Genomic DNA, 12,263 nt, shown 5'->3' on the forward strand with positions numbered 1-12,263 from the left:
TTTTTCTCTTTTAGAAAATATGACACAAAGTCTAAGTTAGCTTTTGTTTTAAGAAGGATGCTTGTCTGGGGCACCTGGGTGGCTTAGTCGGTTGAGCATCTGGCTCTTGATTTGGGCTCAGGTCATGATCTCACGGTTTGTGGGAGCAAGCCCCGCATCAGGCTCTGTGCTGATAGTGTTGAGCTTTCTTGGGATTCTCTCTCTCCCTCTCTCTGACCCTCCCCCCTCTCTCAATCTCTCTCTCTCTCTTAAAGAAAAAACTTTGCTTTTTTTTTTTTTTTTTTTTTTTAAAGAAGGATGCTTGTGTTCATCAGTGTTCCACTAATGGCCAGTTCATTTTCCTCCACGAGCCCTGGGAGAAAGATTGGTGCCAGTGCCCCATGGAACTTTCTCCTTTCGGCACTCTTATCAAAGCCAGCATCTAACCCGGAAACATGTTGCGCCTACAGGGAAGGCACACTGAATCCCACGGGACTGGAAAGTCTCAATGTTCCCAGCATTAACACCAGCATCCTGGGACTCACCACATGGTTCTAGTGGCATAATTTTCATCACACATGGGTTTGACAGTTTTTGACATTATTCAAACCAAGCCAAATTCCCTACCCAAAGTGAATACTCCTATCCTGTTTTGAATTGAATGTTAATCAGTTCTACCACTTTATACAAGTTCAGCACATTTGTCGAAAATACAGCCATGTGCCAAAAGCAAGGTGGCTACAGTATATCATGTTCGCCAGTTCATCCCTCATGGTTGGCATGTCCCTGGCACATGGCAGGGGCTCAACAGTACTTACTGTGTTGATGTGAAATGGTCGGTCTACGCCAGCCGACTCCATCTTGTTCTGTGTCCTCCACCTTGAGTGACTATGTCCCCGACATGACCCCTTTTCCGGGAAAATCACAGAAACCTCAGACCGTGCCTCCTCTCCTTGAATAACCTCCCGCTCACCCATTCAAACTTCCTGATCAAAACAGCCCAGCGACCTGCGTAACAGGACTCCGACCCTTCCCCAGCCAATCGGCGGAGGCCATGACCCTTCCCCAGCCAATCAGCTGAGGCCACAGCCATTAACCTCACCAACTGCCCCTAGGCCCCAATAAAACCTTTGTCCTTTTGAAACTCGCTCTCTCTCTCCCTGGTATCTCACCACTGCATCGGTGCAGGTAGGGGATTGAGCTGGAGCTAGCTCGAATAAAGGCTCTTTTGCTTTTACATCGGACTCGGCTCCCTGGCGGTATTTGGGGATCACGAATTCTGGGCATAACAGATGACTAGCTGAAAAGAGACATGTGGGGGCACCTGGGTGGCTCAGTCAGTTAAACATCTGACTTTTGGTTTCAGCTCAGGTCATGATCTCTCAGTTCGTGAGTTCGAGCCCCGCGTTGGTCTCTTCACTGACAGTGTGGAGTCTGCTTGGGGTTCTCTCTCTGCCCCTCCCCAGCGCTTTCCCTCTCTCTGCCTCACTCAATATAAAGGATTAAACATTTAAAAAAAAAAAAAAAAAACAAAAAAGGAAAGGAAAGAGACACGCCCATTCAGACATTTCACTGGTCACATGGAGTTGTTTGCAGGTTACTAACAATGCAGAGGAGCCGGACGTGGCAAAGCCAGGTTTTTGTACATCTGAAATCTTTTATAGCTTCATCAGACTTGGAGTCTTGCGTTTCTTGTCAGATATTGTCTATTCACATCCGTTCCCTCCCAGGCAGCCCTGCAGGCAGAGAGCAGAAAGAAAAAAAAAAAAAAAAAAAAAAAAAAAAATCCGGAATGAATCTTTCTACATTTTTCTTTCTCCACCCTAAATTCCTGATTCTGAGCCAGGTGGCTGTGAGGTCTCGGCCTGAAACGGCCACGAGGATTGGCCCCGGCGAGACTCCTTAAACCCTGCCTCTCCTTCCTTCTTCCCTCACTCTCAGAAGTAACTGCTGCCTCCCAATTCCCACGACTTTGTCCTCACCGCGGGAAGAGTCGTTATTACGGAGAGTCGCACGCCCAGGACTGTAAAAATGACTGAGAACACACAGCTGTTTCTCGCTCTGCCGGGTCAGGCCTTCCTTGCGGGCGGCGCCCGTTTGTGGTTCTACCGACCGGTACAGTGCTGAGCGCATCCTTTGTCACGTGAAAGAAGAAATGAATGAATGAATGAATGAATGAATGAATAAATAAATAAATAAATAAATAGCGGAGATACATTGTTTTCCTCTCTGTGAACTGAGAATTTAAAGGCCAAAAAGGAAAGCCCGAGAAAATGCCTTTCTTTTGTATGGCACGAAGGGACAAAAGTAAGGGGAAATTCAGGACTCGATTCGGTGGAAAACCAATGAAAGGGAAGAGGAGTCTAATTCTCCTCGGGCTGTTATTCTAGAGAAGGTATCCAGTACGCGAAAAGCTCTTGACGCTCTTCTCATCAAGACACGGGGGTCTACTCCGTTCCTTCCCCTTGAACCTGGGCCTCTCTTAGGGACTTGGTTGTAAGCAATGGAGGCAATGGAAGTGATAGAAAATCACTACGGAGGCTAAGCCAGAGAAGTCTCTGCTGCTTGCACCTGGTTCTCTTAGGAGGCTCACCCCCGGGGCAGCCTGCCCCTGCCACCACGTAAAAGCCCGACAAGGTGGGACCACCATGCTGGAGAAGCCACCTGTGGGCCTCTGGGCAGCCCCGGCTGAGTTCCCCGTCAACAGCCGGAGTCCGTTGTCAGCCCTGTGTGGGAGCCGCCTGGGACATCTGGCTCACCGGAGCCTTGGGACGACTGACCCCTGCGGACGTCTGATGGCAACCTCTCCAAAGACCCCAGCAAGGGCTACTCTGATGAACATTTCTCCATCTGACTCACAAAATCACGACCAAAATATCGCGATCGTTTTAAACCACTAAATGTGGGGACAGTTTGCTCCGCATCGAGGATTCCGACTGGAGAAAACCCCAGAAATTTCCTCCCATTCCTGAAGGGGGCGGCTGAGCCCTCTGTCGACGTTCAGACCCAGCATGCACGAGGACATACAAGCGCACCATGTATCGGCGAGTGTCTCAGCCCTGAAGTAAGAGCAGCTTCAGAGCTTGCAAACGTAGAACCCATCAACATGTAAATTAAAATCACAAAGGACTTCTGGAATGGAAGCAGTCGCTCCTTAATTAAGAAATGCAAAAACTCAGAGGAGAGTCGTTAGGGTGATTATTCGAGGCTTCCGGGAAGTGATGTTTCTCAGTTACTGAACAAAGACTTGGTTACTAGAAAGGCTCCGAAATTACTCTCCTCTGAAAGGAACGGAAGGGGGGGAAAAAAAAAACATTCACAGAAATATCTTGTGATTGAAGCCAGTTCTGCCCCCAGGCGGGGACGCAGAGCTGGCTTCACCCCCTCCAGCGTCCCCGCGACTGATCTCGCGACAATGAGTCCAAACTTCCTAATACTCCCTCCAGCCAAGGCAGTGGTGGGAAACCTTTCCCCACCGCCAAATCTTTCCACGGGTTGGCAGGGTTCGTAACTCAGAGCTTTCACTCGCTCAAAAGGGACGCAGCACCCGCGGGACCGTTTGCTCCTCCTTGCTTCGTTCCCCTTGCCATCCACCTGTGACTGAGGAGGAGGCTTTCTGAAGCTTGGGCGCCTTTCTGCTGTGGGCCCTTCAGGACACCCCACGTTTGGGGGGGGGGTGGTGGTGCGGGGGTTGGCGCAGCCTGACCTGAGGGCCACCTAAAAGGAGAGCTGAGCTGTGCTCACAGCCTGGCGGTCCAGCGCGCAGAGCACAGGAGGCAGGGGGTTGGTTCCCAGCAAGGCTCCTGCTCGATGGGCATCTCCCTGTGGCTGTCCCTGGGCCTGACAACTCAGAAGTGTAACCCGCTTCTTGGCAGCAGCCCCCTCCGGCCACCCGGCTGGAGCAACCTCCTCGCCAAGATCCCCTAGCAATCCAGAGAGGCGGCTGTCTGCCGACTACTCCGAAAGGCCGCGTTGGACGACCCAGGGAGACGACCGGCGGAGGGTGGGAGACGGAGCTGAGTGTGACTCTGAACCCCCATCCACAGGACAGCCAGAGCGCCTCAGTTTTTGTCTCACTTATTTGGCTTGAAATAGTTCCGTTTTAGGGGGAAAAAAGTGCTACCCTTAAAAATTATTTGGAAACCACAGCAGAGTAGAAAGAAGGTGCATTCTGGAATCGGAGGGCTATGGGCCTAAATCCCAGCTCTACCCCTTACAGACACGGAATGTCTCTGACCTTAACTCTTCTGTAAAATGGTGATAACGATGCCAAATTCACAGGCATAGTGAGGATGGACTAAGGTGATGTGATCCGAGAGCCTGGCACATGGCAGTTGCTCAATAAATGATGAAGGTTGGGGCTTTAAGGGGTCGGTAAATATTACTGTCTTTTTCTCTACCTCTGTTCTGAGTCAACTGAGAAAAGACATGAGAATCAGCCAGATAAAGGCCAAAAGGAGCAAGTTGTTCAGAGAATGAGGTTTAGCTCTGTGGCAAAAGAGGGCTTTCTAATTTGTATCCCAGAATTAAACTTACCGACTCAATCACAGGTAGAGATGGAAATCTGCAGGCCTCTGGTGGAAGGAGGTCACCCTTGTACAATTTACAACATAGAGGATTTCTCTACAGAAAGGCAGATCCCAACTAAGTAGGAGAAAGGGGCTGAGTTACACATACTCAGTTCTCTCAAACTCACTAACAGACAAATCACCCAGGGCCATCATGTACAGCTGCATATGTTGTTCACTGCACCACTGGACAATACCATTTATTATGCATTTTGATGTGCCTTCTAACCATAAATCCAGAAGCCTTCACAGGTCACGGTCAACAATTTCATTGATTTCTCACAGTTTTGTAAGATGGCAAGTGAAGAGCAAAGTATCCAAAGGGAAAATTCATCAGAGTCAATCTTGGCTATCCCTTAACAAGTAATTTTTCTACAAAATGAAGGACGGACTAAAACCATTAGAATCAAAATGGACAACACTGCTCATTGCATGAGAAACTCGAATATGTAAGAGCTGCGGGTTGCCATTGGTTTCTTCATCTGGGATGATTGCCCTAGGATGTGACAGACTTCACACACCTGCTGGGCCATATGTCATAAGCCTTGTTACATATTTGTTGTCTGGGTAACCTTTGGGAAAATTTTCCAGGGGTGCTTATTAGTTATTGTTAGTGATATTAGTTGGTACATTTAACTTCTGTGGTCATACAAAGACACTCTCTGCCCCCTGACTCAGACTATTTCTATTCACCCCCAGGGTGTATCTTGCCTGGAATTTATGCAGATTAAAAAAAAAAAAAAGGCTTTTACAATAACTCCTCGGTCTCTTTTAACATGAAGGCCAATCTTGGGAGAGCACCAGCAGCTCACCCTAATGCCACAGTGTTTCATGTGTGTACTCCCTACTGAGATGAAAATTTCAACTCAGTGTGAAGATAAGCATTTCCCTGTATCTCTCTGAATACACTCAGTTTAACTAGTATTAACACTGGTCTTGAGTTGCCAGAAATACTTGGAAAGGAGACAAAGGTTGTTTATTTTGGTCTTGTTCCCTTCCAACCCTTCTTCCTAGCTTTCTGCCGGAAGGATTTTGCCATATTTGACGACAAGAAATGGAGAAGGGGTTTGTGGGATACCGAGTGGGAAAACATAACTGCAGTTTATTTGGTAAAACAGTAAGGCCTGAACAGAAATATGAGTATTGCAAAGGGCAGAGGTTTCAAAGATTTGGTGATAGTTCTCTGTAACTACGGAATTTCTCTGAACTTCTTCAATTTTGAAAACTCCATGGTCATGAACAGGAATGCAAATAGGGTGAAAACAATAGTTACCATCTGTTGACCTTCTAATTCATTGTGTGCCCTGGAGGGTGCTAAGTGTTTTACGTCAGTATTCCTTTTGGCCCTCACCACAATTCTATGCAATTGGTTCTGTATCGTCCCCTTTTTATAGAGGAGGAAACAGAAGAGATTAAGAGACTCACCACAAGGACACAGAGTTGCTAAATTCCAGAGATGTTCTTGGATCCAGAGAGCCTGATTCCTGAGGTTGTAAGAATATGTAGGAAGTATTGTTGCTCTTAAAAAGATTCAAACGAATATAACTTGGGTTTTTCTATAGAAAAGCCACTCTGGTTTCCACTGGAGTTAGAAGCGTTTAGCCAACAACACAACTCTGAAAAACTTTCTTCCTTATCACTAGAAGCAAAGGCCCCCACCCCTGGTTTATGGAGTAAACCTGATTGGAAAGATGTGTCCAGACAAGGAGCCCTGTGAAAGAAAAATTCTCCTGTGTGTGTGTGTTTGGGTGGGGGGTGGGGGTGCATATAATGGGTTATGAACAACAGCAAAACAGCCTCTGCATTACTGTGCTGAAAATGCCCCACCCCTGAGCTTCTTCCCCAGTTCTTAGCTGGAAAGATATTCTATACAGTCAGGGTTGAGGTAAACCTCTGGTTTCAATAAATGCAAAATACCTGAGGGGCATAGAGATAACACAATTCCCAGTAGTCTTTATACTGATAGCAGTGAGGGATCTGAGAATAAGAACAGAATAAAACTTGGGGTAAATTTATATGAAAATAAAACAAAACTAAAAAGAACCATCTTAAAAGTTCAAGACAAAATTTCAGAAGTTTCAGGACAAAAATCCCTCTCCATTTAAAAAAAAAAAAGACAAAAATCTCTTAGTGCATATTCATTAGGGCTATTTATCTTCTAAAGGCACTGGGACGCTGTGGTAAGAAAGCCTACTGAAATCATTTTAAATTGAAAATCAAACAAGAGTTGGAACCCTCATTATCTAAGGGTTCAACTGTTCGGGAGCTTTTAGTTCTCTGGATACAAAGCTTTCTGAATAAGCCTCAAGTATTTGGAAATTGCCTATTGCTTCATCACAAACAATCTTCCCATGTGAGGTTGGGGGAAGATGGGAGGTTGGCATTGGCAACAATGTAGGAAGTATTTTAGGAGCAGCTCAAACCCATGGCTCTGCCTCATGTCCCACAAGAATAGAAAACAATCCTAGGGCTAAAAGGAACTCAGGAAGAATTCTCTGATTCAACTAGAATCAAGCTTGGACAATCCAAGGACTACCTAAGGAGTTAATTCTATATATTATGCATCAATGCCAGTCATCACCATTATCATTCAAATCTCAGTGAACTGTTGAGCACAATGCTGGGGCGTGGGGGTGTAAAGATAAACACACTTGGTTCCTACAAGGAAATCACAATAAAATTGAGGAGACAGGGCACATCCATATCAAGATAGATCATGAGTCAAGCCAGCATTTGATAGTTGATATATAATAGGAAAGGAAAAACAATACTCTAGTGACTTAGATTAGTGAAATCCTGGGGGCTGGGGAGGCAGCTAGGTCTCTAAGAGGAGAGCTAAGGATCCTTGGAAAGGCACAAGAGGAAAATGGGTTTCAAACTCCACATGCTCCGTCTCAAATCTGGTTAAAACATGAGTATAGTTTTAAATAACACAAATTGAAGAATTCATTTATGAGACTTTATTGAGATGTAACATGCTAATGATTTGTGCACTTTTCTACATATGTTGTATTTCAATGCAAACTTTAATTTCAAAAAAAAAGTTTAATTTTTAAAACATAGGAATGCTCACCTGTAAGATAGTCAAGTAGCACAGAAAATTTTAAAATAGATAGTGAAAGCTTCCCAGATAATTGTCTCTCTCCTCTCTCTCTTTCTCTTTCTCTCTCTCCCCCCCACCCTTTACTCTTGGTCTCATTATTCCTCCTTTTCCCCACAGCTGGAAAATCACCTGTCCTCAGGCCAATGTTCAATTGGTGGCTCTCTTAACTCCACAGTGGCTTTAGCTGATAACTGAGACACGCTCTGAGAACTTTCCCAGAGACCCACACATGAGCCCGGAAGAATTTCCTATTCCCTGCAACCCCAGAACTTGTATTATTTGTGAGTAGGGTGGCAAGATTTAGCAAAAGAAAACAAGACCCAGAATTCTCAGTTGTATTTGAATTACAGATAAGTAACTAATGAAATCTTGGTATAATTATATCCCATTCAGTATTTGGGACATACTTGTACTAGAATATGATTTGCTTTATCCGAAATTCAATTCTAACTGGGAATCCTATATTCTAACTGGAAACTCTATGTTTGAAGCACATGAATCTACAACTACCTTCCAAGCATTAGAGTTTGTTGTCTACTCCCAACTTACATAGAAAGAGAAACAGTATTTATAATATTCTAGAACCTTGCCAACATTTATTTGATATTTTTGTTTACTTTATTTGATGTATGATTTGTTTGGATTTTAAATTTATACATGTTTATGATTTTTAAAAAGTTTAGATACCACCAAGGATAACATCAGCAGGAATGGTAGGGTAAGAACATCCAAAAATTTGCTCCTTCATAAAAGCAAAAAGAACACTGGCAAAAAAAAATTATCACAATCAACATTTTCAAAACTCTAGAAATTAACCCAAGACTGTCAACAATCCAAAAAGTGTTCTTTCAAGATAAATGGCTGAATCTCAGAAAGAACAGCAAGATTTGTGGTATTTTAATTTGCCCTATCTCATTCTCCCCTGCAAAACTCTGAGAAGACTTGAAGAGAAAGATCTGCCCCAAACATGGTGAAAACCAGCAGCTAAACCAATTCCTAGAAGAGGCAGAATGGGTTTGGCTCCCCGAAAACACCTTTCTTAGAAACCTGTCATTCATTTCCTTAGAAATGCTCAGTTCCAAAGTTCAAAGGCTTGTCTTTTTTTTTTTTTTTTTTTACATGACTCAGACCTCTCTCATTTCAAACAGCCTTTTTCCTGGGAGTGTGTGTTGATAGCAATCAGTCACAGTTTAACAATACAGTTGCCTAAGACAGTAATAGCAATTGGAGCTAACAAGAAGCTGATAAAAAAAATTAAGAGGAAAAGGTGGGGAATGAGATGTCCATTGGGAGCTTTGAAAAGCTCCAACACATTCTTGGGAATCAAGAAAGCCATGTACATGTGTAAAGTTGCACATACGCCAGGGCCTTGCATATGCCCAGGATAAACCTAAGAAGGCCCCAGCCTAAGCTTTCATCACTAGTTGATCTTGAAGATCTTTGTAAGCAGGAAGTAAAGACTAAGGCAGAATTGTAAACTACTTGCCTGAGCATTAAAATTGTTCCTGAAAACACACACAGACCCCACTGGCAAAAGTTGGGAGACTTATTGGTTCCAGCCATGTAGAGAAATTTCTGGTTAATCATTCACTAACCAAGGGGAGATGTCATTGCCCAAAGATGATGAAGAATACAGACTTTACAGGATTAATTCAAGAAAGTTACTATACAAGCAAACAGCTACAACAACAAGCCCTGGGGAAGGATAAAATATGATTTCAAGTGTCATATTACATTATTTTAAATGTCCAGTTTCAGGCAGACAAATTATCAGACATGCAAAGAAATAAGACACATTGGCCCATACACAGAAGGGGAAAGCATTCAACATAAACTGTTGCTAAAGAAAGCTAGATGTTGGAACCTGTCGACAAAGGTTTTAATTTAGCTATTTAAAGTATGTCCAAAAAATTAAATGAAATTATGTTTAAAGAACTGAAGGAACAGATGATAAGTATATTTTACTAAATATCAATAAAAATAGAGAACACTAATTAAGGATATAGAAATTATTTAAAAGAAACACAGAGATATTCTGGCATTGGGAAGTACAATAACTGAAATGAAAAATTCATTAGAGAGGCTTAACAACAAATTTGAGCTGTTAGGAGAAAAATAAGCAAATGTGAAAATAGGCTTATTGGGATGATGCAGTCTTAGGAACAGAAAGAAAACAGTGAAAAAGAAAAACAAAACCCAAGAGCTTCATACCTGTGTGACAACATCAAGCATAACACCATATATATAATGGAAGTCCCAAAAGGAGAGAAAAGAAAGAAAGAGTGAAAGAATATTTCAAAGAAGCACTTCCTAAATTCAATGGAAAATATTAACCTATATATCCAAGAAACTAAACGAATTACAAGTAGGATAAACTCAGAGATCTATACCTAAATATATCATAATCAAATTGTTGAAAGACAAAAAGAGAATCTTGAAAGCAGCAAGAGGGAAGTGATGCAACACACACAGGAGATACTAATAATGATTTCTTATCAGAAGCCATGGAGATCAAAAGGCAGTCGCATGATATTTTCAAAGTGCTGAAAAAGACTGTTAACCAAGAATTTTATACCCAACAAAATGATCCTCCAAAAATGAGAGAATATAAAATTGGTCACCTGCTTTGGAAAACAGTTTGGCAGGAAAAGTTGAAAAGTTCCTCGAAAAGTTGAACATGGAGTTATTATATGGTGCAGCAATGCCATTCCTGGATACCCAAGAGGATTGAAAATATATGTCCACACAAAAACTTGTGCACGAATGTCCATAGTAGCATTGTTTATAACCAATAAGGGGTGGAAATAACTCAAAGATCCATTTACCAATGAATGCATAAATAAAATATGGTACATACACATACAATGGAATATTATTCACCTATAAAAAGGAAGGAAATACTGTCAATACTACAATATGGATGAACCTTGAAAATATTACACTAAGTGAAAGAAGCCAAACACAAAAGCCCACACATTTTATGATTTCATTTATATAAAATGTCTATATTATAAAAATTCTTTTAGACAAAAAGTAAATCAGTGGTTGCTAGGGTTGGGGATGTGAGGAAGTCAGGAATGAGTGCTAATGGGTATGCCCTTTTTGGAGTGATGAAATATTCTGGAATTAACATTAAATAAGTGGCAATGGTTTTGCAATCCTGTAAATATGCTAAAACCTACTGAACCGTACACTGTAAATGTGTGATGTTTATGGTATATGAAATATATCTCAAAAAAAGAAAAGAGGAAAATACCTAAAAAAATATATAAAGTGGAAAACAATGCACTCTGACCACTACTTCTTCCACCACCCAGTGGCAACCATTATTAAGTTTCTTTCTATTTCTACACAAATGTTTTGTGTATAGGTAAGTATATACTTCTGAAACTTAGCCAAAGAGGACCACACTACACACACTGTTGTCATGTGCCTTTTTGCTTAAATATAGCTTAGGTTTCTCCCGTTTTAATACAGAGATGATTGTCCTTGGTGGTTTTTTTGTTTTTTTTTAAATTGCTCTAAAGCATTCTACTCTGTGGATGTGCCATAATTTATTTAATGATTCCCCTGTTGAAGGTCATTTGAGTTGCTTTTACTTTTTTTCGCTGAAAAATCCTGCAGCAAATATTCTAGAGAAATCTTTGTGCCCTTATGATGGTGTATGGCTAAATTCCTAGAAGTGGAATTGCACACAAAGATTTTAAAGTACAACAAAGAGTCAAGAGTGTAGTGGAAAGAAATGGACTCGGTGGTCAACTGGACCTTGATTTCTGGTTCTGTCACTTATTAAATGTGTGCTCTTGGCCAAACTGTTTAGCATTTCTGAGCCTCATTTTCCTGATCTGTAAAATTGAACTATGTTTCAGAAACACTTCCCCAATTTCAAAGTTTTCTTCCTAGTTGGGGGAGCTCAAGCAGGGATGTGTTTGGCCTTTCTCTAAGGGGGAGGTGAATGATTTATCTGAGTAAATTTAGTAAGAATAAATAGCTCAGATTCACCATTTTCCTTCTTAGGAATGAACTCTTCTGTGCTGTAAGTCTTTTTTGCACAGCTCCCATGTTGGGAGGTCTGCACTGGTCCAGCATCCAAGTGACTAGATGGGTTCAGCGAAGGAGGCATTTGTCTCTCCTATGAATCTAAAATTATCTGACTTTGTCTTTTACAGTCAGAAAAGTGATATTTGTCTTCTATATGCTTTTTCTTACTTCCCAGGTTATTTAAAACTTAGGTAAAGAAGACAGGTGCTATTTATTTGACATTGTCAAGATCCTTACCTATTACTACCTCCCTTGAAGTAGTTTTGAGGATTGAAAGAGATGATGTGGGGGCACCTGGGTGGCTCAGTCGGTAAAGCGTCCGACTTCCGCTCAGGTCATGATCTCACAGTTCATGGGTTTGAGCCCCGCATCAGGCTCTGTGCTGACAGCTCAGAGCCTGGAGCCCGTTTCGATTCTGTGTCTCCTCCTCTCTCTGCCCGCCCTCCCACCCACCCATGCTCATGCTCTCTCTCTGTCTCTCAATAATAAATAAACGTTAAAAAAATTTTTTTTTTAAATACTATGTCTAAAAACACACAAACATAAAAAACAATGGTTTACATTATGCTCTC

At 42.2% G+C, this 12,263-nt stretch overlaps 1 long non-coding RNA gene across 1 annotated transcript; it reads right to left on the reverse strand.

The window, feature by feature from the left end:
- Window positions 1-1,560: 1,560 nt before the first annotated feature.
- LOC122493542 lies at window positions 1,561-2,285 on the reverse strand. Its single transcript, XR_006299916.1, has 2 exons — window positions 1,962-2,285; window positions 1,561-1,715 (listed from the first exon to the last, which is right to left on the reverse strand). It is a non-coding gene; the product is annotated as an uncharacterized LOC122493542 (long non-coding RNA).
- Between the last annotated feature and the right edge of the window lie 9,978 nt (window positions 2,286-12,263).

This window comes from Prionailurus bengalensis, chromosome D2 (genome assembly GCF_016509475.1).
Source record: "Prionailurus bengalensis isolate Pbe53 chromosome D2, Fcat_Pben_1.1_paternal_pri, whole genome shotgun sequence".
Classification (NCBI taxonomy): domain Eukaryota; kingdom Metazoa; phylum Chordata; class Mammalia; order Carnivora; family Felidae; genus Prionailurus; species Prionailurus bengalensis.